This window comes from Bos grunniens, chromosome 18 (genome assembly GCF_055505025.1).
Source record: "Bos grunniens cultivar Pamir isolate PY7600 chromosome 18, Bosgru_T2T1.0, whole genome shotgun sequence".
In the NCBI taxonomy this organism is placed as follows: Eukaryota; Metazoa; Chordata; class Mammalia; order Artiodactyla; family Bovidae; genus Bos; species Bos grunniens.
The window spans coordinates 4083620-4108059 of record NC_141182.1 but is presented as its reverse complement, the minus strand read 5'-3'; the positions used below and the strand labels follow the sequence as shown (position 1 = coordinate 4108059).

The 24440-nt window shown below is 42.2% G+C and overlaps 1 long non-coding RNA gene across 1 annotated transcript; it reads left to right on the top strand.

Moving 5' to 3' along the window:
- The first annotated feature begins 931 nt into the window (after positions 1-931).
- LOC147352951 (uncharacterized) lies at positions 932-23509 on the top strand. The gene is made up of 3 exons (XR_015145267.1): positions 932-1047; positions 16799-16984; positions 23244-23509. It is a non-coding gene; the product is annotated as an uncharacterized LOC147352951 (long non-coding RNA).
- Positions 23510-24440: the final 931 nt, after the last annotated feature.

The following is a 24440-nucleotide window of genomic DNA, read 5'->3' as shown; positions in this document are numbered from 1 at the left end:
GGTATTTGCCTTCCTGATAGTAGCTATCCTGATGTTTCAGCTAAAACGGATAGCAAAAGAAGGAAATGTTTAGGGATTAAACCATTCAGTAAATTGTTGGCTGGTGGAGTCATATCCCCAAGGCTTATCTTTCAAGTATTTGAGTAACAGAGACTAGAGGTCGTTGCCATAGTAACGTGTACTCTGTAATGTATAAATTGCAGAAAGTAAAAGAAAATTATTGGAAATGCCTGTGGAAACTGGAAAGTTTTTCAGAAGAATGTTTGTAATGCCGTAAATTGGCATGTTCCCTCTCATGATAAACATAGAGGTTATGGGTTATTTAAATGGATTGTAAGCATCTGGGGGGCTGTTGTGATCCTCATTAAACTTTCACTAACCGTAAAGACCTCTTTATTCTTAAAATGAACATGCTGTGAAGGAACTCATTGTAAAATACCCAGACTGTGACAGACATTAACCTCCTACATCAACAGCTTCTCCTTTTACCGAACTCCAGTAAAACCTAGAAATTTTCAGCTCAAAGTACTTTCCTTCTGCAATAAAGTTTGCTTTTAGCGAAGCCATAAATCATGTCACTTTCCCTGTTCAGAAGAAAACCTAAACCAGATTCCTCTCCCTCGTTTTCATCAGGCCTCCAAATGGGTCGATTCTTCACTCGATTCTTGGTGACTAAGGGTTGTTTCCTCAGGAAATTAGGCTCTCAGAAAATGTAGCTGACCCTGATCTAAATTCCTTTTATAGAAGCTGGATGCTTTGGGAAATGGCTCTCCAATGGATGTCTGTCAGTGGATCTCTGGACCCATCTGTGGACCCGAAAGCTTGTCTCAGTCTCACTTCAGGCCACCTGTGATGTGTCTCAAAGCACGTGTCCCGGTGCTCCAGGCTGGGGCCGGCAAGATTCATTTTGAGCTCAGGTGTGCCATTTATTAGGTAGCCTCCCACAGGTCACCTGGTCCTCAGTTTATGTATAAATTAGACTAGATTCTCCCTAAAGTTCTTTCTAATTCTACAGGCTTTATGACACTCCTTCCAACCTACCGAAGGGTAAGTTTCTAAAAGCAAGCTAAATGTTCATAATTAGTGACTAGAGTGACTCAGAGGGAAAATAAAAATTAGGAAAAAAAAGGTTTCTGATTCATGGTCAGCTGGAGGAATTCACTGGAGGAATCAGAATGAGACAAAATGCTGAGAGCCCATTAAAGGATAATTTGGCTTGGGAAAGGACATTGGCCTGTACACAGAAAACTGTCTTTACAAATGCCCCACAGAGATGATCCTCTGCGCCCTGAGCACGAGGCCTCACCAAGCTGAAAGGGACCTTCTGGGGACAGAGAATGTGTTGGCTCCATTTGCAGTGGCTAAATAATGCAAAACCTGATGGTCGTTTATGTTCTATAGAAGGGCCAGGTTTTATCCTGCTGCAATTGAAATGTTCAACAGAAGTAGCTGGTTGTTACTGTTTCTGCTGGGGTGTTTTGTTTTGTTTTGTTTTTTTGAGTGTTCTGTAACTTGTTCTGGATTCTGACTCCAAAAAGTAGCAATCTATGCCAAGGAGATACCCACTCCAGTGTTCTTGCCTGGAGAATCCTAGGGGCAGGGGAGCCTGGTGGGCTGCTGTCTATGGGGTCGCACAGAGTCAGACACAACTGAAGCGACTTAGCAGCAGCAGCAGCATGCCAAGGAGATAGGGGGAACCAAAGGATGATTAAAAACAAATTCAAGGCAATAGTTTCTTCCTGTTGAAACCCATCTCTTTCTGTTGAATTCTAGTTCATTAGGAGAAAGTACCAGCAAAGTTGAAATCCCTTTTTGTGGCTATTTCTCCATAATCCGCTTTTTCTTTTTCTTCTTCCACATTCCTAAGAGAGCTGCTGGGTGAAGAGGAAGACTTAAAAATCTTCCCCTTGTTGACGTCACCGTCTGCACTCCTTCCACACGTGGGCAGTCTGCTGAAGCTCCTATTAGCTCTGCCTCTGAGGGCCTCACCTTTGCTGCTGCTGACTGCGGGCCTGTGGATGCTGTCTGGGGCCCACCGCTGTTGCTAGCCTTGGCCTCTGGTTAAAAGGCCCGCACTCCCTGCAGTCTCCTCATCCCACCCCGAGGCCGCCACAGGTCACCGGCTGAGGGCACCCGTGGTGGGAAGCCCCATGGACTGCTGGGCAGTGCCATTTGCAGGGCTTGGACTAGGATACTACCGTGAGATTTTCATCCTGGCTCACCTTTCACCCAATGCTCCGTGTAGCTCTCCTGCCGTCTGAGGGATAACGTGCAGGCGGCTCCCTCGGTGGAAGGTCCTGGTGTAGTTTCTGTCACTCATGTCCCCCTGACCTAGTCTCAGGGGCTGGGAGTGTGGGGGTCCTCTCTCCAGGTCAGGACTCTGAACGTAGGGATGACACCTCTGCTCCCTGACCTGCCTCCCGTCAACAGGGGGCGCCCTGCTTTCTCATCCTGATCACAAGGCTTGCACTTTCAACCAGTCAGCCATTCAACCTGCTACTCTACATCATTATTCGTGGTGAAACTACCCACTCCGAATTATCTGGGCTTAGTTCTTAAAATGCAGGAAAAAGATTTTGAATTTAGTGTACCCACTTCTCATGAACAAAGCCTATTCGTCTGTCCAAAGCTACTACATCACTTGGGCTCAAAAGCCTTTGTGAAAAATCAAAAGCAGAATAACTGATGCTGGGTTTTTCCTCTCTTTTATTAATCTAGCCTTCCCTGATGCAGCACATGCCTTTGGCAACTTAGAAAAATATCTGACACTGATGGGGAGCCTACTCTGTGCGAGGTTGTAGTCAAGCCCTTGTTATCAATTGATTGAGTTAATTCTCTCAGCCATACTAGGAGACAGGTACCATTAATACCTCCACTTTGCAGAGGAAACTGAGGTTTAAATGAATTAGAAAACTTGGCTAAGAGCATGTATCTGGCAGATAATGGAGCCAACATCTTGGGAAGGAGACACCCCAAGAGCCATGGTGACTTCTTTTTTATGAGATATGCATATATATATATATATGTTTATACTTATATCTAATAAATATCTACTGTATATGTTTGTATATATTATGTACATATATGTCATTATATACTTCTTATATATTTCCATATATATATATATATATAAATGTACTGATTTTTAAAGGATTTTAGTACTTAATTAGCTAATTATTCTCTTCTGTTTTCATATGTTAAAAGCAGAAAAACCGCCTTTGTTAATATCTTGGATAAAAAGCCAAAAGAGAAGCTGCTCAGGTTAAAGTGGAGAAAGAGAGCAGAGATGTCTGTGGTCAGGCCGTAGTGGCCAGTCCAGAGTACCTCCTGTAGGGTTCATAGATGAACCCTAATTCCTCGAATTCAGTTTGAAACCCCTCTCCCTGCAGGTGGCCTGCACATCATCGTGGTGTCTCCTGAAGCATAAGTCAAAATCCAGTTGCCAAGACTAGACTGTGTTGTAGACCACTCGGGTTAGTTTTTGGCTTGATGGACGCTTACAGCTGAGCCTTTCCACTTCTGTCTGTATCTGGAGGCCCCCAAAGTAGGGGGTGCCGAGCACGAGTGAGCACTCTCACTGATTTCCTTCCCCGGCATGTTGCGTTTGGTCGCTGTGCTGTGACAGCATGTGCCCTCCCGTTCCCCACGGCCTAAACCCGTGCTCTCCACCTTCTCTTACGTACCTGAACTTCACAGCTCCTGACAGCATCTCTGTGTCCAGCCTTGACCCCAGGCACTTCCTGATAAGCCTGACGTTTGGATCAGAGCTGTCAGCTCGTACACACCACCAGACCACATGTTCTGTGAGTCAGTGACTGTATCTTGTTCATGTATGAAGAGGAAAAGTTAAAATTTTACATAACCTCCTTCTCCTTCTGCCTCTGTAACTCAGCTTGCCCCTTGCAAAATCTGGATCAGGTAGGTCACATAGTCTGAGAAAGTGGGGACTTGGAATACTAGGAACTGGAGTTTGTCTCACTCACCCTTGTCCTGCTCTTTGCAATCGTTCAACCCCTGCCAACCTGCTTAATCATGCTTGTCCAGGTCAGGCATCCCCTCCCCATCTTCACTGCTGTTCCCACGCGTGCGAAACTGCTTAGTTTAAACCAGCCTACTAACAGCTACTGTTGCCCACTACAGTCTGTTTATAAAAACTCTGTAATCCCTTTGTTCAGGGCTCAGAGCTTGGAGTGTTAACTCCTCTGGGCCCGCCGGCATAATTAACCTGAGTTCTCCAACTCTCCAAGTGTGGTGCTTGGTTTCTTGAGTACTGTTTTCTGCAACAGTATATGTCCCTGGAGCGTGGTATACTCCTTGCAACGTGGCCAGCCCTCAACGCGTGTTTTCTTCAATTATTAATTAACTAATGTCACTCACTTGTGCTCTTATCAATTATTTGAATGTCAATGCATTAATTATCCTGAAGAAGCAGATGTGGTTTTACATGCTTAAATTATAAGGCAGAAGCCTTTTGATGATCATGGGTTTTGTTTTAAAATCTTGAGAACTAGTAGGGGATTTAGTGATTGATTTAGTAACCATGGAATTAGCTGCTTACTTGGCCATCACCCTCTTCCTGGTCCAGTCTGTTAAAGATGCTTTTAGCAGCTCTGACACTTTGTTTTCCATCTTAACTAGCAGGTCAGCTCACCTTCTGTGTGAACAAGGAACTCTAATCATTCATTTAGGTGTGTACATGCATGCGTGCTAAGTCGCTTCAACTGTGTCCGATTCTTTGAGACACTATGGACCATAGCCCTCCAGGCTCCTCTGTCTGTGGGATTCTCCAGATAAGAGTACTAGAGTGGGTTGCCATGCCCTCCTCCAGGGGATCTTCCTGACCCAGAGATTGAACCTGCATCTCTTAAATCTTGTACATTAGGGGAAGCTTATCAAACTTGGTATCCCAAGTTTACAAACAAGTTTGAAACAAATTTATAACTTAGAAAATATTCTTATTTTTCATATTTGTTTTCCTTTTTTTTATTTTTAAATAGTCTTTTTTTTTCATATTTGTTTTCCTTGTTCCAGTGTAATTCTCTGGAAACAAAGACATCAGCTGTCATTGTTTTTTCTATCATTAGAATATCAAGTGACATTTTAACAAGCTTTTTCAGCCCTCTGGGAAATTTGGAAGTATTCACTAACCTCATAGCATGCAGTTCAGCTTCCTTAGAACTAAAAATGCACATACTTTGTTATTTTTCTCATGGTTAGTCATCATTAATGATGGAAGCTTTGTGACTCAAGTGGCATTTTTACAAAAGAAGAAAACGTGTGTGTGCTCTTATCTGCATCAAAGCAATTTAAATAACAGGAAGAGGAACTAAAGAGCTTTTTGATGAAAGTGAAAAAAGGAAAGTGAAAAAGCTGGCTTAAAACTCAACTTTGAAAAAACTGAGATCATGGCATCTGGTCCCATCACTTCATGACAAATAGACGGGGAAACACTGGAAACAGTGACAGACTTTTTTTCTTGAGCTCCAAAATCACTGCAGATGGTGACTTCAGCCATGAAATTAAAAGACGCTTATTCCTTGGAAGAAAAGCTATGACCAACCTAGACAGCATATTAAAAAGCAGACATTACTTGGCTGACAAAGGTCCATCTATTCAAAGCTATGGTTTTTCCAGTAGTCCTGTATGGATGTGAGAGTTGGACCATAAGGAAAGCTGAGCACTGAAGAATTGATGCTTTTGAACTGTGTTGTTGGAGAAGACTCTTGAGAGTCCCTTGGACTGCAAGGGGATCCAACGAGTCAATCCTAAAGGAGATCAATCCTGAATATTCATTGGAAGGACTGATGCTGAAGCTCCAGTACTTTGACCACCTGATGAGAAGAACTGACTCCTTAGAACAGACCCTGATGCTAGGAAAGATTGAAGGCAGGAGAAGGAGAAAGTGATGACAGAGCATGAGATGGTTGGATGGACATGAGTTTGAGCAAGCTCCAGGAGTTGGTGATGGACAGGGAGGCCTGGCGTGCTGCAGTCCATGGGGTTGCAAAGAGTTGGACACGACTGACTGAGTGACTGAACTGAACTGATGTCAACTTAGTGTCCAAAATAACTTCAAATTATCAGAATGTTAAAGCCAAGAAATAATCTATCAGTTGGAAGTCATGTTTTTCTACATTCTAATATTGGCTTTTCTTTAGTACTGGATTTGGGCAGATAATCTCAAAGATAATTCAAGTTTGGTGAGATACCTTGCCCTTACTATGAACCTGATACCAGCTGCTGCTAAGTTGCTTCAGTCGTGTCTGACTCTGTGCGACCCCATAGATGGCAGCCCACCAGGCTCCTCTGTCCCTAGGATTCTCTAGGCAAGAATACTGGAGTGAGGTGCCATCAGAGTTACCCCAATAGGAGAAGGCATTGTGCTGCTAATTGTAGTATTTATTTGACACAGTTATCATACAATGCCTTGCTTTCTATTTTTTATATATAATTTTTCCACCAACAATTCACTTTTTGAGCACCAGATCCTAGACACTTTAACAGTTAAATCCAACTTTCCCATGAAACTACATGACCATAGTACAAGTTAGAGGCCAGAGCCAAGATTCCAAATCAGGTTGGTTAGATTTTGTCTGGGCTTGTTCCTCTTTGTCATTTTGGTTTTTGTAAACAAATTGTTAATTCACTGTTTAGTTTAACCATGTCACAGGTAAATTGTGCATTAAATACTTAAAGCACTTACACAGGTTTGCCATTTACCACGTAGTGGCTGTACTAAACCTCACAAATGTATTTTAGAGGGAGAGAAATAGCTACATTCTTTGTACACCACTAATTCCCTATCATCTTAATTTTTTCCAGTTATTTAATTACTACCCCTGGGAAACGCACAATCTTTCAAATAATAAATACTATGAAGTAAGAGGAATGGCATTCTTTCCCAAACCAATTTTCATTAAGTAGAAAATACAAGACTGACCCAGTTGTTGTAATCTCTTTTAGGAAAAAAGAAAAACTTCAAAGTCTCATTTGCAATTTAAAATGTCTTTCTGAAAGGCCACCATTCACTGAAATGCCACATTCAGAGATGCTTGCTTTCTTTCATTCCGATGGCTCTTAATAAATAGCCACTGCAACAGTTTCTCTAAGAATGAGTTGAGACTTAAATAAATATTGGGGTTGGCCATAAAGTTCGTTCAGATTTTTCCAGAATTTCTTATAGGAAAACATGAAAAAGCTTTCTGGCCCAATAATATACCTGTGTGTGTGTGTGTCTGTGTGTTTGTGTGTCTGTGTGTATTGGTTGGGGAAGGAGGCACGTGGGGGCTGGTGCTGAAGTTACTGAACTCCCATTCAAAAGTTCACAAGACCGTTCTAAAAATCACCTTCCCAGATACCTGATAGAAGGTAAGTTCAGTTCAGTTCAGTTCAGTTCAGTTGCTCAGTCGTGTCCGACTCTTTGCGACCCCATGAATTGCAGCACACCAGGCCTCCCTGTCCATGACCAACTCCCGGAGTTCACACAGACTCACGTCCATCGAGTCACCGATGCCATCCAGCCATCTCATCCTCTGTCCTCCCCTTCTTCTCCTGCCCCCAAACCCTACTAGCATCAGAGTCTTTTCCAATGAGTCAACTCTTCCCATGAGGTGGACAAAATACTGGAGTTTCAGCTTTAGCATCATTCCTTCCAAAGAAATCCCAGGGCTGATTCCTTCAGAATGGACTGGTTGGATCTCCTTGCAGTCCAAGGGACTCTCAAGAGTCTTCTCCAACACCACAGTTCAAAAGCATCAATTCTGCGCTCAGCTTTCTTTACAGTCCAACTCTCACATCCATACATGACCAATGGAAAAACCATAGCCTTGACTAGACAGACCTTTGTTGGCAAAGTAATGCCTCTGCTTTTGAATATGCTATCTAGGTTGGTCATAACTTTCCTTCCAAGGAGTAAGCATCTTTTAATTTCATGGCTGCAGTCACCATCTGCAGTGATTTTGGAGCCCAGAAAAATAAAGTCTGACATTGTTTCCACTGTTTCCCCATCTATTTCCCATGAAGTGATGGGACCAGATGCCCTGATCTTCGTTTTCTGAATGTTGAGTTTTAAGCCAACTTTTTCACTCTCCACTTTCACTTTCATCAAGAGGCTTTTGAGTTCCTCTTCACTTTCTGCCATAAGGGTGGTGTCATCTGCGTATCTGAGGTTATTGATATTTCTCCTGGCAATCTTGATTCCAGCTTGTGTTTCTCCCAGTCCAGCGTTTCTCATGATGTAGTCTGCATAGAAGTTAAATATGCAGGATGACAATATACAGCCTTGACCTACTCCTTTTCCTATTTGGAACCAGTCTGTTGTTCCATGTCCGGTTCTAACTGTTGCTTCCTGACCTGCATATAGGTTTCTCAAGAGGCAGTTCAGGTGGTCTGGTATTCCCATCTCTTTCAGAATTTTCCACAGTTTATTGTGATCCACACAGTCAAAGGCTTTGGCATAGTCAATAAAGGAGAAATAGATGTTTTTCTGGAACTCTCTTGCTTTTTTGAAGATCCAGCGGATGTTGGCAATTTGATCTCTGGTTCCTCTGCCTATTCGAAAACCAGCTTGAATATCTGGAAGTTCACGGTTCACATATTGCTGAAGCCTGGCTTGGAGAATTTTGAGCATTACTTTACTAGCGTGTGAGATGAGTGCAATTGTGTGGTAGTTTGAGCATTCTTTGGCATTGCCTTTCTTTGGGATTGGAATGAAACTGACCTTTTCCAGTCCTGTGGCCACTGCTGAGTTTTTCAAATTTGCTGGCATATTGAATGCAGCACTTTCACAGCATCATCTTTCAGGATTTGGAATAGCTCAACTGGAATTCCATCACCTCCACTAGCTTTGTTCGTAGTGATGCTTTCTAAGGCCCACTTGACTTCACATTCTAGGATGTCTGGCTCTAGGTCAGTGAGCACACCATCGTGATTATCTTGGTCATGAAGATCTTTTTTGTATAGTTCTTGTGTGTATTCCTGCCACCTCTTCTTAATATCTACTGTTTCTGTTAGGTCCATACCATTTCTGTCCTTTATTGAGCCCATCTTTGCATGAAATGTTCCCTTGGTATCTCAGATTTTCTTGAAGAGATCTCTAGTCTTTTCCATTCTGTTGTTTTCCTCTATTTCTTTGCATTTGTCACTGAGGAAGGCTTTCTTATCTCTTCTTGCTATTCTTTGGAACTCTGCATTCAGATGCTTATGTCTTTCCTTTCCTCCTTTGGTTTTCCTTCTCTTCTTTTCATAGCTATTTGTAAGGCCTCCTCAGACAGCCGTTTTGCTTTTTTGCATTTCTTTTCCATGGGGGTGGTCTTGATCCCTGTCTCCTGTACAATGTCACGAACCTCATTCCATAGTTCATCGGGCACTCTATCTATCAGATCTAGGCCCTTAAATCTATTTCTCACTTCCACTGTATAATCATAAGGGATTTGATTTAGGTAATATCTGAATGGTCTAGTGGTTTTCCCTACTTTCTTCAATTTAAGTCTGAATTTGGCAATAAGGAGTTCATGATCTGAGCCACAGTCAGTTCCTGGTCTTGTTTTTGTTGACTGTATAGAGCTTCTCCATCTTTGGCTGCAAAGAATATAATCAGTCTGACTTCGGTGCTGACCATCTGGTGATGTCCATGTGTAGAGTCTTCTCTTGTGTTGTTGGAAGAGGGTGTTTGCTATGACCAGTGCATTTTCTTGGCAAAACTCTATTAGTCTTTGCCCTGCTTCATTCCGTATTCCAAGGCCAAATTTGCCTGTTACTCCAGGTGTTTCTTGACTTCCTACTTTTACATTCCAGTCCTCTATAATGAAAAGGACATGTTTTTTGGGTGTTAATTCTAAAAGGTCTTGTAGGTCTTCATAGAACTGTTCAACTTCAGCTTCTTCAGCGTTACTGGTTGGGCCATAGACTTGGATTACTGTGATATTGAATGGTTTGCCTTGAAAATGAACAGAGATCATTCCGTCGTTTTTGAGATTGCATCCAAGTACTGCATTTTGGACTCTTCTGTTGACCATGATGGCTACTCCATTTCTTCTAAGGGATTCCTGCCCACAGTAGTATATATAATGGTCATCTGAGTTAAATTCACCCATTCCAGTCCATTTCAGTTCGCTGATTCCTAGAATGTCGACATTCACTGTTGCCATCTCTTCTTTGACCACTTCCAATTTGCCTTGATTAGTGGACCTGACATTCCAGGTTCCTATGCAATATTGCTCTTTACAGCATCAGACCTTGCTTCTATCACCAGTCACATCTACAACTGAGTATTGTTTTTGATTTGGCTCCATCCCTTCATTCTTTTGGAGTTATTTCTCCACTGATCTCCAGTAGCATATTGGGCCCCTACTGACCTGGGGAGTTCCTCTTTCAGTATCCTATCATTTTGCCTTTTCATACGGTTCATGGGGTTCTCAAGGCAAGAATACTGAAGTGGTTTGCCATTCCCTTCTCCAGTGGACCACATTCTGTCAGACCTCTCCACCATGACCCGCCCGTCTTGGGTGGCCCCACGGGCATGGCTTAGTTTCACTGAGTTAGACAAGGCTGTGGTCCTAGTGTGATTAGATTGACTAGTTTTCTGTGATGGTTTCAGTGAGTTAGCCCTCTGATGCCCTCTTGCAACACCTACCATCTTACTTGGGCTTCTCTTACCTTGAACGTGGGGTATCTCTTCACGGCTGCTCCAGCAAGGCGCAGCCACTGCTCCTTACCTTGGTCAAGGGGTATCTCCTCACCGCCACCCCTCCTGACCTTGAAGGTAAACCAAAACTCTAATCCACCCCATACCATTCAGAATGCTTAGCCACATTTAGTGTTGCTTTCTTCATTTTTGTATAGTCAAGAGTTTCCACTAGGATCGGTGGATATTATTCTGTTTTGGAACAGCACTTCAGAGCAACTTATTTCCATTGCTGGATGAGCACCGTGACTGGCCTGCATGATCCTGCCACTGTGACCCCCACCAGCTCCCTCTTTCCTCCCAACACTGTTTTCTGTGGTCTGCTCACTACTGTTTCCTTTCCTCCTACTTCTGACTCAATGTTTTTGCACTTGGGGTTCTGTCGACTTGGAGGACACTTCTCCTCTTGTTTTTGTACTTTTTGTACTTTCTCAGTGGAGTATTACGGACACCAAGAAGTTAGGTGTCACCCCGTTAACTGCTCCTGTAGCACCATGTAGAATCTTTCATTACACATAGATCAGTTATAATGAATGAAAAGTGTAATGTCTTCCTCCTCCTCCATGGACGCCCGTCACTGCCTGCATTTCCACCACTACTGCTTAACGTTGGATTTTAGTGGCTCAGTACTCATCAATATCCCCCACTGTGCAGTGAGCCGTGTGAAGACAGGGCTGCCCTAAACTAACCATATCTTTATCTTTTTATTGGGAAAATATCATAGCCATTGGCACAGGAAGTATTAATAGATCCACAAATGAGCATTTCGTGAATGTATGAAACTTGAACCTAGCTCCACTGCAGCTGCCAGTTCAGATGCTCTTGACGTTGACTGGACCACTGAAAGATTTCCCAGACTCAGCACAATTAACGTTTGGGGCAGACAATTATTTGGGGGGCTATGCAGGGGGCTGTTTGGAGAAGGCAATGGCACCCCACTCTAGTACTCTTGCCTGGAAAATCCCATGGACGGAGAAGCCTGATAGGCTGCAGTCCATGGGGTCGCTAAGAGTCGGACACGACTGAGCTACTTCACTTTCACTTTTCACTTTCCTGCATTGGAAAAGGAAATGGCAACCCACTCCAGTGTTCTTGCCTGGAGAATCCCAGGGATGGGGGAGCCTGGTGGGCTGCCATCTATGGGATTGCACAGAGTCGGACATGACTGAAGCAACTTAGCAGCAGCAGCAGCAGGGGGGCTGTTAGGGGAAGGGGCTGTCCTAGTCACGTTTAAGAAGTTCAGCAGCATGCTTGGCTTCTACCCACTGGATACCAACAGCACTTCCCTGAGTCTTGACAATTAAAAATGTCTCTGCTCTTGCTGCTGCTGCTGCTAAGTCGCTTCAGTTGTGTCTGACTCTGTGCGACCTCGTAGATGGCAGCCCACCAGGCTTCCCTGTCCCTGGGATTCTCCAGGCAAAAACACTGGAGTGGATTGCCATTTCCTTCTCCAATGCAGGAAAGTAAAAAGTGAAAGTGAAGTCACTCAGTCATGTCCAACTGTTAGCAACCCCATGGACTGCAGCCCACCAGTCTCCTCCGTCCATGGATTTTCCAGGCAAGAGTACTGGAGTTGGGGTGCCATTGCCTTCTCTGAAAAATGTCTATGCTGCTGCTGCTGCTAAGTCGCATCAATCATGTCCGACTCTGTGTGACCCCAGAGATGGCAGCACACCAGGCTCCCCCGTCCCTGGGATTCTCCAGGCTGGAGTGGGTTGCCATTTCCTTCTCCAAGGCATGAAAGTGAAAAGTGAAAGTGAAGTCGTGTCCAACTCCTAGCGACCCCATGGACTGCAGCCTGCCAGGCTCCTCTGTCCATGGGATTTGTCAGGCAAGAGTACTGGAGTGGGGTGCCATTGCCTTCTCCGGAAAAATGTCTCTAGATATTACCAAATGTGGTCTCAGGTATCAAAATTTCTCCCTTGAGACTTATTTCATAATCCATTATGTGTCTACCTCTGACCAAAACCAATCACACTGACAAAATAATAAAATCTTAATAAGACAAATTCCAATTGTGTCTCTAACTTGCCTGGAGATGCATGTGTGCTCAGTTTTGTCCAAGTCTTGTGACCCCATGGACTGTAACCCACCAGGCTCCTCTCTCTATGGGATTTTCCAGGCAAGAATACTGGAGTGGATTGCCATTTTTCCCTCTAGTGAATCTTCCTGACCCAAGGATTGAACCTGTCTCCTGAGTCTCTTGCATTGCAGGCAGATTCTTTACCACTTGAGACACTGGGAATCTAAATACCTTTCACTGGGTCACCATGTCTGCAGAATTTATAACGTGCACTGTATATAATGGCATGGCTGAAAGCCGGATTCGAAATATTAGCATTGTATTTACTGTCTCTGCCATGACTTGCTACTTTGATCTTCAGCAGGTGCTTAGACCTCCTAGGATTACAAGTTCCTCATTCTGAAAGCTGGGCTAAATGATTTATAATCTTCTTCTAACTCTAAAATTCTCAGATTCTTTATACAATATAGTTACCCATGTGAATTAGCAAACACTGTCTTTACATGTTTAGCACTGTGTTCAGGAAACACCTATTGTTTAAAGTATTTTAAAAAATCACATCTCTCTGCTGGGTGCTATCTAAGAAGTCAAGAGATTTCCTAGAATATTTTTTATGCTGTACCAAGAAACCCTATGTAACAGGTGGCACTAGTTGTAAAGAACCTACTTGCTAGTGCAGGAAATATAAGAGACACGGGTTCGATCTCTGGGTCAGGAAGATCCCCTGGAGGAAGGCATGGCAACCCACTCCAGTATTTTTGCCTGGAGAATCCCAAGGACAGAAGAGCCTAGGGGTCATTGGTCCATAGGTCGCAGAGAGTCAGGCATGACTGAAGCAACTCTGCATACATGCATAGTATATTACTTGGAAAGTAAAGTTTGTTCTTTCTCTAATAGACTTTAAATAGTAGAGTGCTGTGCTGTTAAAAGAGGGACCCTTAATCTTAGTAACTTATTATGTGGCCTTGGGAAGTGATTTAATTCCTTTGAACCTGCTCCCTCCCGTCTGTAGGTTAGGAGTTATAATGGTACCTCATGTGGCTGTTGTGAGGTTTAGAGTTTGGCACAGTGCCTAGTGCATAGTAAGTGTTCAATAAATTTTACTGTTTCTTTCTTAACTAATTCTAAGACATTTTTTAGCATGGCAGCTGCTTTAATCAGCAACTTTTTCTCTTAGTGCTACATGTAAGAAATATTCACCTTATAATCAATGGCATCAAAAATAGTATTACAAGCTTTTTGGTTCCCACAATACATGAGCCCACAGTGTCCAGCAATGTAGGAGGTCAGTATAAATTTATTGAATTGACTATTATGCATTGGTATGCATGCATATTTCAGCAATGTGTGGACATGGGTTGTTCTACTTTATGAAAAGATGTAGTTTTGTTGTCCTAAATGGAAACCCCAAAAATTCACTTCCTGTTTATGACCTAGATGGTCAGATTAAAGAAATCTCATTAGAAAGTTATCCTCATTTGCATAGAATGCCCTTTACTTGTAACATTTAATTAATATCATAACTCATCAAAGGTACTGAATAATAATGTATGCCACTATCCCATTTGGCTAATCCCAAAGGAGTATACATTTATTTAGATTTCTCATACCAGAGAGATTACGGCCTGAAGATGCAGCATCAGAACCTACAGCTATCTCTGTTTATTTTTCCCAAGGCTGCCAATTATGTTCTCAAAATGTGATTAGTTGAAGCAATTTGTAGGCCACGCACATGCCATCGTACAGTGCCTTGATATCTTTGTCCTGTGGGCACTCAGCTCATATAACCTAACAATGACCCATTATCAAGAAAGATGATCTGTATACACATGAGAACAAATGAATGGCATGTTGATTCAAAATGTGTCAGCAAATTCTGAGACAAAACTTATGTTTTAAAAGAATTACATACAAATTAAAGTAATATTCATTGAGTGGCTAGTAATAGTTCTCAAGTTGGGCTGAGCAATAGAATCACTCAGTGATTGTCTTAAAACATAATTGTTTTGTCTTATAACCATCAAATCAGAATACCTGAGGGGGTGTGTCTGTATGGTGATGTCTTCTAAAACCCGCCCAAGTAATTCCAATATGTCGCCAGCATTGAAAACCAATGAAAGAAGTAGGGAGAGTGCTTGCAGAGATAAAGCAAAGAAGTATTAAATACATATAAAATGGTCTGCTGCTGCTGCTGCTAAGTCGCTTCAGTTATGTCTGACTCTGTGCGACCCCATAGACGGCAGCCCACCAGGCTCCCCCGTCCCTGGGATTCTCCAGGCAAGAACACTGGAGTGGGTTGCCATTTCCTCCTCCAATGCATGAAAGTGAAGAAATAAAGTGAAGTTGCTCAGTCGTGTCCGACTCCTAAGGACCCCATGGACTGCAGCCCACCAGGCCCCTCCGTCCACGGGATTTTCCAGGCAAGAGTACTGGAGTGGGGTGCCATTGCCTTCTCCGTAAAATGGTCTAGTCTCTATCTAAAGATGATTACTTTCGTGGATTTAGGTGGTAAGGGAGATACACTAGACCCTTGTTTGCAGAAATGATGGTTTGTCTTATATGGTCAAATACAAGGAGTCAACTTTGGTTTTTAATGTTCTGTCAACCATTTAAAGGAATGAACTCTTAAAGTTTCCCAAGAAAATAATATAAGCAGAGCATTTTATGATAATCCTTTATGTCTTTACATTCTCAGTAGTTTTTAACACAAGCAAGCAAAAGCTAAGAAGGTACACCTCCTGTCTATAGATATGTAAAATACAGTTAGCCCCAGCTCATAATGGTGTGATAACAGGGCTCTTCATGGGCAGTCTTCCATTTTTTTCATGAAAAAAAGGGAAGCATTGTCTCCCTATCATAGATGTGATTTCAGCTCAGAAAGCGGTGTGCGAGAGGCTAACGAGGGTACCTGAAGAAGTAAAAGTGAATGTGATGTCACAGGACCACAGATTTATTAAAGGGAACCACATGAAACCCACGAAGCTGAAGAAATACGGCTGCTGGCTTGCAAAAACTCTTGTTTTAAAATCATCAGGAAGTTTGCTTTTTCTTCACATTTTTCATCATAATAAAGTATAGGTACAAGGATTTCCATGGGAAACCAATTTGATGGTTTTAGAACAAGAGAGAATTCAAGTAGGGGGCATGCCTAGCATATTTTATGATGCCAAAACTATGAGGAAGAGAAAAAGCTGATCACATTGCTTGTGCAGACGGCATTCAGATTCCAGTCGTGGTATCAGTTTCATTCACACTATTTGGAAGAAAGTATGAAAAGGAAAATAGGAATCATTACATACATTTTATGTAGCGGGACTATTATAAACAAGGTGTATTCTGTATGTGTGTGTGTGCTAAGTCGCTTCAGTCATGTCCAACTCTGTGCGACCCCGTGGACTGCAGGCAGCCTGGCTCCTCTGTCCATGGGATTCTCCAGGCAAGACTCTTCTCCAGGGAATCGTCCCCATCCAGGGATCAAACCCGCGTCCCTAATTTTTTTGCACTGGCAGGCAGATTCTTTACCACTAGTGCCACCTGGTAAGCCCCTTAATGTATGAATGCTGCTGCTGCTGCTGCCAAGTCGTTTCAGTCGTGTCCGACTCCTAAGGACCCCATGGACTGCAGCCTACCAGGTTCCTCTGTCCATGGGATTTTCCAGGCAAGAGTGCTGGAGTGGGGTGCCATTGCCTTCTCCGTAATATATATATATGAATAATAGCAATTAATTACAAACATATACTGATTTTGATCACTCAGGTGGAGGGATCTTTCTCTTTTATAATACAGAGTCAGTACTGGCTCTTTGTGGCATGTGTGCTCCTGTGCTTAATTAATTAGTCAATTAATTCATTAATTAAGTCAGCACAGGAAATCTAGGGGGAACGCTGATTTGACCCGACCTCATTTTCCCCTGCTGTTGTCCCCTCGACTCCAGGTCCAGCGTCCTACTCTTGAAGGATAGAATCATTTCCCCATTTCTTGAATCTAGGCTGGCTTATGATTTGTGCTGGCCAATAGAAGTCAAAGGAAGTGTCTCTGTGTCGGTTCTAAGCCTGGGACTCGAGAGGGTTGCTGTCTTGTATCTCTTTCAGCATGCTCCCACCCCCTTGAGAAGGATCCGGAGGGAGGCTGCTGGGGGCCGAGAGGCTGCACGGAGGAGGGAAGCTGACAGCCTGGAGCCAAGACAGCCCCAGAAGGAGGGATGTGACCCACACCAAAGCACCTGGGCCGGAGAGTCCCGAGAAGACCATGGGGCTGCCCGGCTGCGCGCAGACTAAGTAAGCAACAGCACTTCTTATTTTAAATCACAAAGCTCTGAGGTTTGCTATGCTGGAGCAGAAACCTGGTATAGGAAGTAGTACCTTGAGGTGGAATGTTGCCATAGCAAACATTTAAAATAAGAGGCATTGGGAAGAAGGAAGCTATTAGCCAGAGCTGACCCCCTCCCCGCTCCAAAAAAAAAAAAAAAAAATGGCAAGAAACGTGGTTGGCAAAGATATGGGCCCTGGTGAGAAAGATTTTTGTTGGATGCTGAAAAAAAATGATGACTTGCGGTTCATCAACAGAATTGTCATTTCTGATTAGTAAAAAAGAGAATCAAGGTACCTAATGGATTTTATATCACGGAGAGGTATTTTCCAGGTGGAAATGACAATGTCACTTCATTTCTTTTTGCCGATTGAGATGAGGAATGACAAAGATGAGAGGAGTTGGAGATAATATTCAGCACATCTTAGTGAAAACCAATCATGATTATAGATTCTGATACTGATCCATCACAGCTGACTTGCCTTGTGTGTGTGTGTGTGTGTGTGTGTGTGTTAGTTGCTCAGTTGTGTCTGACTCTGTGTGACCCATGGAACTCTCCAAGCAAGAATACTGAAATGGGTTGCCATTCCCTTTTCCGGGGAATCTTCGCGACCCAGGGATCAAACCTGGGTCTCCCGCACTGCAGGCAGATTCTTCTGTGAGGGATTGGATACATAGGTTTAACTCCAGCATGTTATCATTTATTACTGCCCACTGAGAGTTTAAGAAGTCTTTCATTTTTTCACTCTAATGTTTTGAAAATTATCCATAAAAACAGCCAAATTTGTTTGACATGCTTTTAAAGGTTTCATACACATCTGTTACTCTGTATGCTTTAGCCTGGAAACTTATTTTAACAATTATACCAATTACTTAATATGTTGCTTTGCTTATTTGTTTTGCAAAGTTCATCGTATGGTGCTTCTCTTGTGGTTTGCTTGCTTATTTGTGTTTTGACTACATACTACCTGATTTAAATTATTTGGACATCTAAATGCATCTTCTCAAGAAATCCTTCATTTCCTTCTGTGTAAAATGATCCTAAGTCACACCAGAATTGCCCACAATATTGTTTGGTGCTAGAGGAATTTTAAAGAAAATGCAGACTCAATTTTTCTTCATGTTTAGTCAGCACTTTTGCATAAGCCAAGTTAACATCTCCCAGAGATGGGTAAAAATAACAACAGAGGTTGAGAAGGAGGAAGAATAAATGATGTAAATCTTCAAAACCATCCCTTTTAAAGGGATTTTTATTATTTTTGTTTATCTATTACCCACAGGTATTCTATCTTATACAACAGTCTATTAGAGAACTGAATTCTGTGGCATTGTGATCTCTATAATTAATAACCTGTCAAAATTGAAAAGAAATACATATAATAAAATATTTAAATAGATAAGCTAAGTATTTCAAAACATTACAAAAAATACATTTGTTTTTTATTTCTCTGAGAGCAAGTTAGTGCTTCTGAGGATGAAGGACTCATGTTTAAATGGATGAATTTCACTGTGTGTGCTCATTATATGGATTTAAGATCACGAACATTTCTGAATATTCTTAATGAAAAAAAAGATTTGCCTTGATGGTTGCCATTTCAAACTTTTATTTGAAGGGATATATTTGCTGCTGCTAAGTCACTTCAGTCATGTCTGACTCTGTGCAATCCCATGATGGCAGCCCACCAGGCTCCCTCATCCCTGGGATTCTCCAGGCAAGAACACTGGAGTGGGTTGCCATTTCCTTCTCCAATGCATGAAAGTAAAAAGTGAAAGTGAATTTGCTCAGTCATGTCCGACTCCTAGCGACCCCATGGACTGCAGCCCACCAGGCTCCTCCATCCATGGGGTTTTCCAGTCAAGAGTACTGGAGTGGGGTGCCATTGCCTTCTCCAAGGGATGTATCTAAATTATGTCAAAATTCATGTTTTCCATATACAGTTGTTGTTTGCTTATATAAAGTCGATAATCTTTGAACTGATATTTTACTCATATCACAGAAGTGATAGAGAAGCCTGAAATTTTATCTGTAGGTACACATATTTTAATTGAAGCATTAGTTGATTTGCAGTGTTTTGGGTGTAGAGCATAATGGTCCTGTTGCATATATGTATATATAATTGTTGTTGTTCAGTCACTCAGGCGTGTCCCAACTCTTTGACCCCATAGATGGCAGCCCACCAGGCTCCCCGTCCCTGGGATTCTCCAGGCAAGAACACTGGAGTGGGTTGCCATTTCCTTCTCCAATGCAGGAAAGTGAAAAGTGAAAGTGAAGTCGCTCAGTCATATCCTACTCTTAGCGACCCTGTGAACTGCAGCCCATCAGGCTTCACTGTCCTTTGCCATCTCCTGGAGTTTGCTCAAATTCATGTCCGTTGAGTCAGTGATGCCATCCAACCATCTTATCCTCTGTCATGCCTTCTCCTCCTGCCTTCAATCTTTCCCAGCATCAGGGTCTTTTCTAATGAATCAGCTCTTTGTATCAGGTGGCCAAAGTATTGGAGCTTCAGCATCAGTCTTTCCAGTGAATATTCAGGATTGATTTCCTTTATGGTTGACTGGTTTGAGCTCCTTGCAGTCCAAGGGACTCTCAACAGTCTTCTCCAACACCACAACTCTTTGATGCTCAGCCTTCTTCGTGGTCCAACTCTCACGTCCATACATGACTTCTGGAAAAACCACAGCTTTGACTAGACAGACCTTTGTCAGCAAAGTAATGTCTCTGCTTTTTAATATGCTGTCCAAGTTGGTCATATTTTTTCTTCCGAGGAGCAACCATCTTTTAATTTCATGGCTATAGTCACCATCTGCAGTGATTTTGGAAACCAAGAAAATAAAGTCTATCCCTGTTTCCATTGTTTCCCGATCTATTTGCCATGAAGTGATGGGACTAGATGCTGTGATCTTAGTTTTCTGAATGTTGAGTTTAAAGCCAGATTTTTCACTTTCATCTTTCACTTTCGTCAAGGGGCTCCTTAGTTCCTCTTTGCTTTCTGCCATAAGGGTGGTGTCATCTGCGTATCTGAGGTTATTGATATTTCCCCCGGCAATCTTGATTCTAGCTTGTGCTTCATCCAGTCTGGCATTTCACATGATGTACTCTGCTTAAATTAAATAAGCAGGGTGACAATATACAGCCTTGACATACTCCTTTCCCAATTTGGAACCAGTCTGTTTTTCCATGTCCAGTTCTAACTGTTGCTTCTTGACCTGCATACAGTTTTTGCAGGAAGCAGATAAGGTGGTCTGGTATTCATATCTCTTTAAGAATTTTTCAGTTTGTTGTGATCCACACAGTCAGAAGTAGATATTTTTCTGAATATATTTTACATATTATATATACATATTTACATATATTATATAATATGATTATATTATATACATTATACATTTATTATATATGTAATATATAATAAATTCAGATTCAGATTTTTTTCCACTATGAATATTACAATATACTGAGTATGGTTCCTTGTGCTATACAACAAGTCCTCGTTGGTGGTAAATATTTTTGTGCAACATTTGTTTTGGGTGCTTCTAATGATCAAAAAATGCCCCATCCTCTATAATAGTAGCCTTTGCTTAGAATAGTCCCTGACACATAGGGTGTGTTCAATAAATGAATGATTAAAGAGGAACATCTGAGCTCCCATAGCAGTGAAAGAAAGAAAGAGGCCAAACATGTAATAACATTGAAATCATGATGAAGCAACAAGCAGGGTGCTTGGATGTCCTCCTTCTCGGGTTTAGGATCCTGGATTTGAGTCATGCATTCTTTACACTCCCTAATCTGAGCCTTGGTTTCCTCATTGTGTGATCAGATCAAGCTTTAAAGGATCCAGCTTTAACATGCAAATATTCTATCATGTTTGGTATAACACACCTCCTGACATGTGCAGATGGTGGCTGCAGCCATGAAATTAAAAGACGCTTACTCCTTGGAAGGAAAGTTGTGACCAACCTGGAAAGCATATTAGAAAGCAGAGACATTACTTTGTCAACAAAGGTCCGTTTAGTCAAGGCTATGGTTTTTCCATTGGTCATGTATAGATGTGAGAGTTGGACTATAAAGAAAGCTGAGCGCCGAAGAATTGATGCTTTTGAACTGTGGTGTTGGAGAAGACTCTTGAGAGTCCCTTGGACTGCAAGGAGGTCCAACCAGTCCATCAGGAGACCAGTCCTGGGTGTTCATTGAAAGGACTGATGTTGAAGCTGAAACTCCAGTACTTTGGCCACCTGATGCGAAGAGCTGACTCATTTGAAAAGACCCTGATGCTGGGAAAGATTGAAGGTGGGAGGAGAAGGGGATGACACAGGATGAGATGGTTGGATGGTATCACCGACTCAATGGACATGGGTTTGGGTGGACTCCGGGAGTTGCTGATGGACAGGGAGGCCTGGCGTGCTGCAGTTCATGGGGTTGCAAAGAGTCGGAAATGATTGAACATCTGAACTGAACTGACCTCCTGACAAATGCGATCCTTGTCAGGATTTTGTGTGTAAGACTATCAGTCTTCTTAGTTTTACTTCCTTTTTCTATCGGTTTTCTTTATTTGTGTGCAGTCTTCTTTTATCAGAACAGTGTGTCCAAGCAGTAGTATTCCTGCTAAAATAAACATCAGTTATTTGGTTCTGGAAGAAATCTTACAGATGATTCTTTCCTATTCACTCATTTTTACACAAGAACTGAGATCCTGACACACAACACGAATTGTTTTAAGTTTCTACATGGAATTGGTGGTAAAGCCAAGATTCTTATTTGCTGATTTTTTTCTGATTTGCTGCAAAGAGATTTCTTTCTACTCTGTTTTAGTGGCTTAAGAGAGCCTGGTTTATCATTTAGGATTTAATTTTCATCTTATTGTCTTTCCTATCATTTGTTTTCATTTTTCACTACATGAACAGACTTAGTATCCTTCAAATAACAATCACGAACCCAGCAGAAAGAGTAAAACACATGGGAGTCTGTAAGATGGTTATAACTGGTGAAAGTTTATTTTCAATAATGCAACAATCGGAGCAGATTCTCACTGATTAAAAAATAAGTTTTTAGCATCTGAACTTTAAATACCATTCATGTAGTTTTGGAATTTTCTTTTCATATATGTAAATTCATTTATTTTTAGATTGATTTTTGGCCATTTTGATGCTGTGTGGGCTTTTCTCTAGTTGCGATGAGCAAGGGCTACTTATTGCAGTACACGGGCTTCTCACTGCAGCGGCTTCTCTTGTTATGGAGCATGGGCTCTAGGGTGCGCGCGCTTCAGTAGTTGCTGTGGGTGAGGTCTTTAGTTGCAGCTCATGGGCTCTGGTGGAGAAGGGAATGGCAGTCCACTCCAGTATTCTTGCCTGGAGAATCCCATGGACTGAGAAGCCTGGCGGGCTACAGTCCATGGGGTTGCAAAGAGTCGGACACGACTGAGCGACTAACATGTAGGCATGCACGCATGGGCTCTGGAACATAGGTTCGGTAGTTGTGGAGCATGGGCTCAGTTGCTCTGTGGCATTTGGGAGCTTCCCAACCCGGGGATTGAACCTTGTGTCTCCTACATTTGGTAAGTGGACTTTTTTTTACCACTGAGCCACCAGGGAAGCCCTGGAATGTTCTTAACATAGCCAAAACAGACTTCTCAATTTTTAATTTGGGGCATTTTACTTTTAGGGAATGAAAGAGACAAAAAATAAAATTTTCTTCTCTCTCCAACCACATGAATCCCCCTGCATTATAGCTCTAAGTCCAGAAAACACATCTATCCCTTTCATTAATATCATTATCCTTAGCCATTTTTCCCCTGAAACTGGAAGTTGATGACTGTTTCAAACACTTAAAATGTTTACCAGCAGCAGCTATTTTCTGTGAATTTGCATCTCAACACCATGGGGAACATTTCCTTAGTCTCTTACCCTGAGCTGAAAGTGTCAAAGAAAGTGATGAGCAGCAGTTGGCAGTTGGTAGCAAACACCATTTGCCACACTTGGTAGATCCTTGTGCAGTCTTGTCTCTGATGGCAAGCGGGAATGTGCACAGATCTTGGGGCCAGAAATAGTAACTCAAGTAGAATACCTACACAGAACCCTTCAACATCTGGGAATCATTTAAAAATCCCTCTCACCAGCTAGAAGGAATACTTTTGGCTTCTAAGAGACGACTAAAGTATTAGGAATTTTACTCCTGACAATAAGTTAGGCTTAAAATAACCTCTGTGCTTTCTTCTTCTTCTTCTTCTTCAGTGTTTACGTGGCTGCACCAGGTCTTAGTTGAGGCATGTGGGATCTGGTTCCCTGAACAGGGATGGAACCCAGGTCCCCTGCACTGGGAGTCTTGGCCCCTGGACCACCACGAAAACCCCTGTGTTTTATTCTTAGACGAAGCATACGTCCTACGTTTCTGTTAAATAATAAGCCGTGAGTCATTTAATAAAGCAGCTGATTAATTTGATTAAAAGTGGATTAGCCTCACTGTTGTCACATGAAATAAAACACAGGAGTGATGACCAGGTGGTAAATGTTTCACTTTGGTTATAAATGCAAAGGCTCTATATTTCATGGGCACCTGAAATCTTTGTCACACATTTTTCATCATTTCCTCCCCTGTTGTTTTAGCTCACACCGTTCTTGTTGTTCTCTGAACTCGCATAGCAGTTACACTCAGTACTTCAACTCTTAATTATGAGCTGTGTTGCTTTTGCAGAACAGAATGCATTTGAAAGTATCCTGCTAATCCACTCATCTAACCTCCTTATCTAACAGAAAAAGGCCATATCATGATTTTTACAATGTCTGTATTATGTATCTAATGTAGAGCAGACTTGAAACTGGGCTTGAAACTTCATGCCTAATCCAGGAATTTGCCATCTTTAAAATGTATTATTTGTGCATCTTCCCAACCAGATTGGGAGGTCCCTGGAAGAAACCTGCACATAAAGCACTACATAATGAATGCCTTAGTCTGATTCTCTTATGCCCTCGGGTACATTAGAACTGGAAACAACATCTGGAAAAGGCCACTTCAGTAAATTTTATACTTGTCATAAAATCCTGTTGCAACAGACTGCTTTTTAAAAAATATTTAAAACATCTAGAAAGTGTGATTGCTTCTTGGAAGTTTTAACATGAGTCATTGCATAGACTCTAAAATTTATATCCAAATATAAAGTAGTAATTTGATAAAGAGAGATTATTTGGATTATCCTGCTCTCCTAGATTATCATGAGAAACCTCTTCTCTGTTCACTTAAAATTTTATAGGGAAGATTATTTCTCCTGCTGCTAAATTGCTTCAGTCGTGTCTGACTCTGTGCGACCCCATAGATGGCAGCCCACCAGGCTCCCCCATCCCTGGGGTTCTCCAGGCAAGAACACTGGAGTGGGTTGCCATTTCTTCAGTGCATGAAAGTGAAAAGTGAAAGTGAAGTCGTTCAGTCATGTC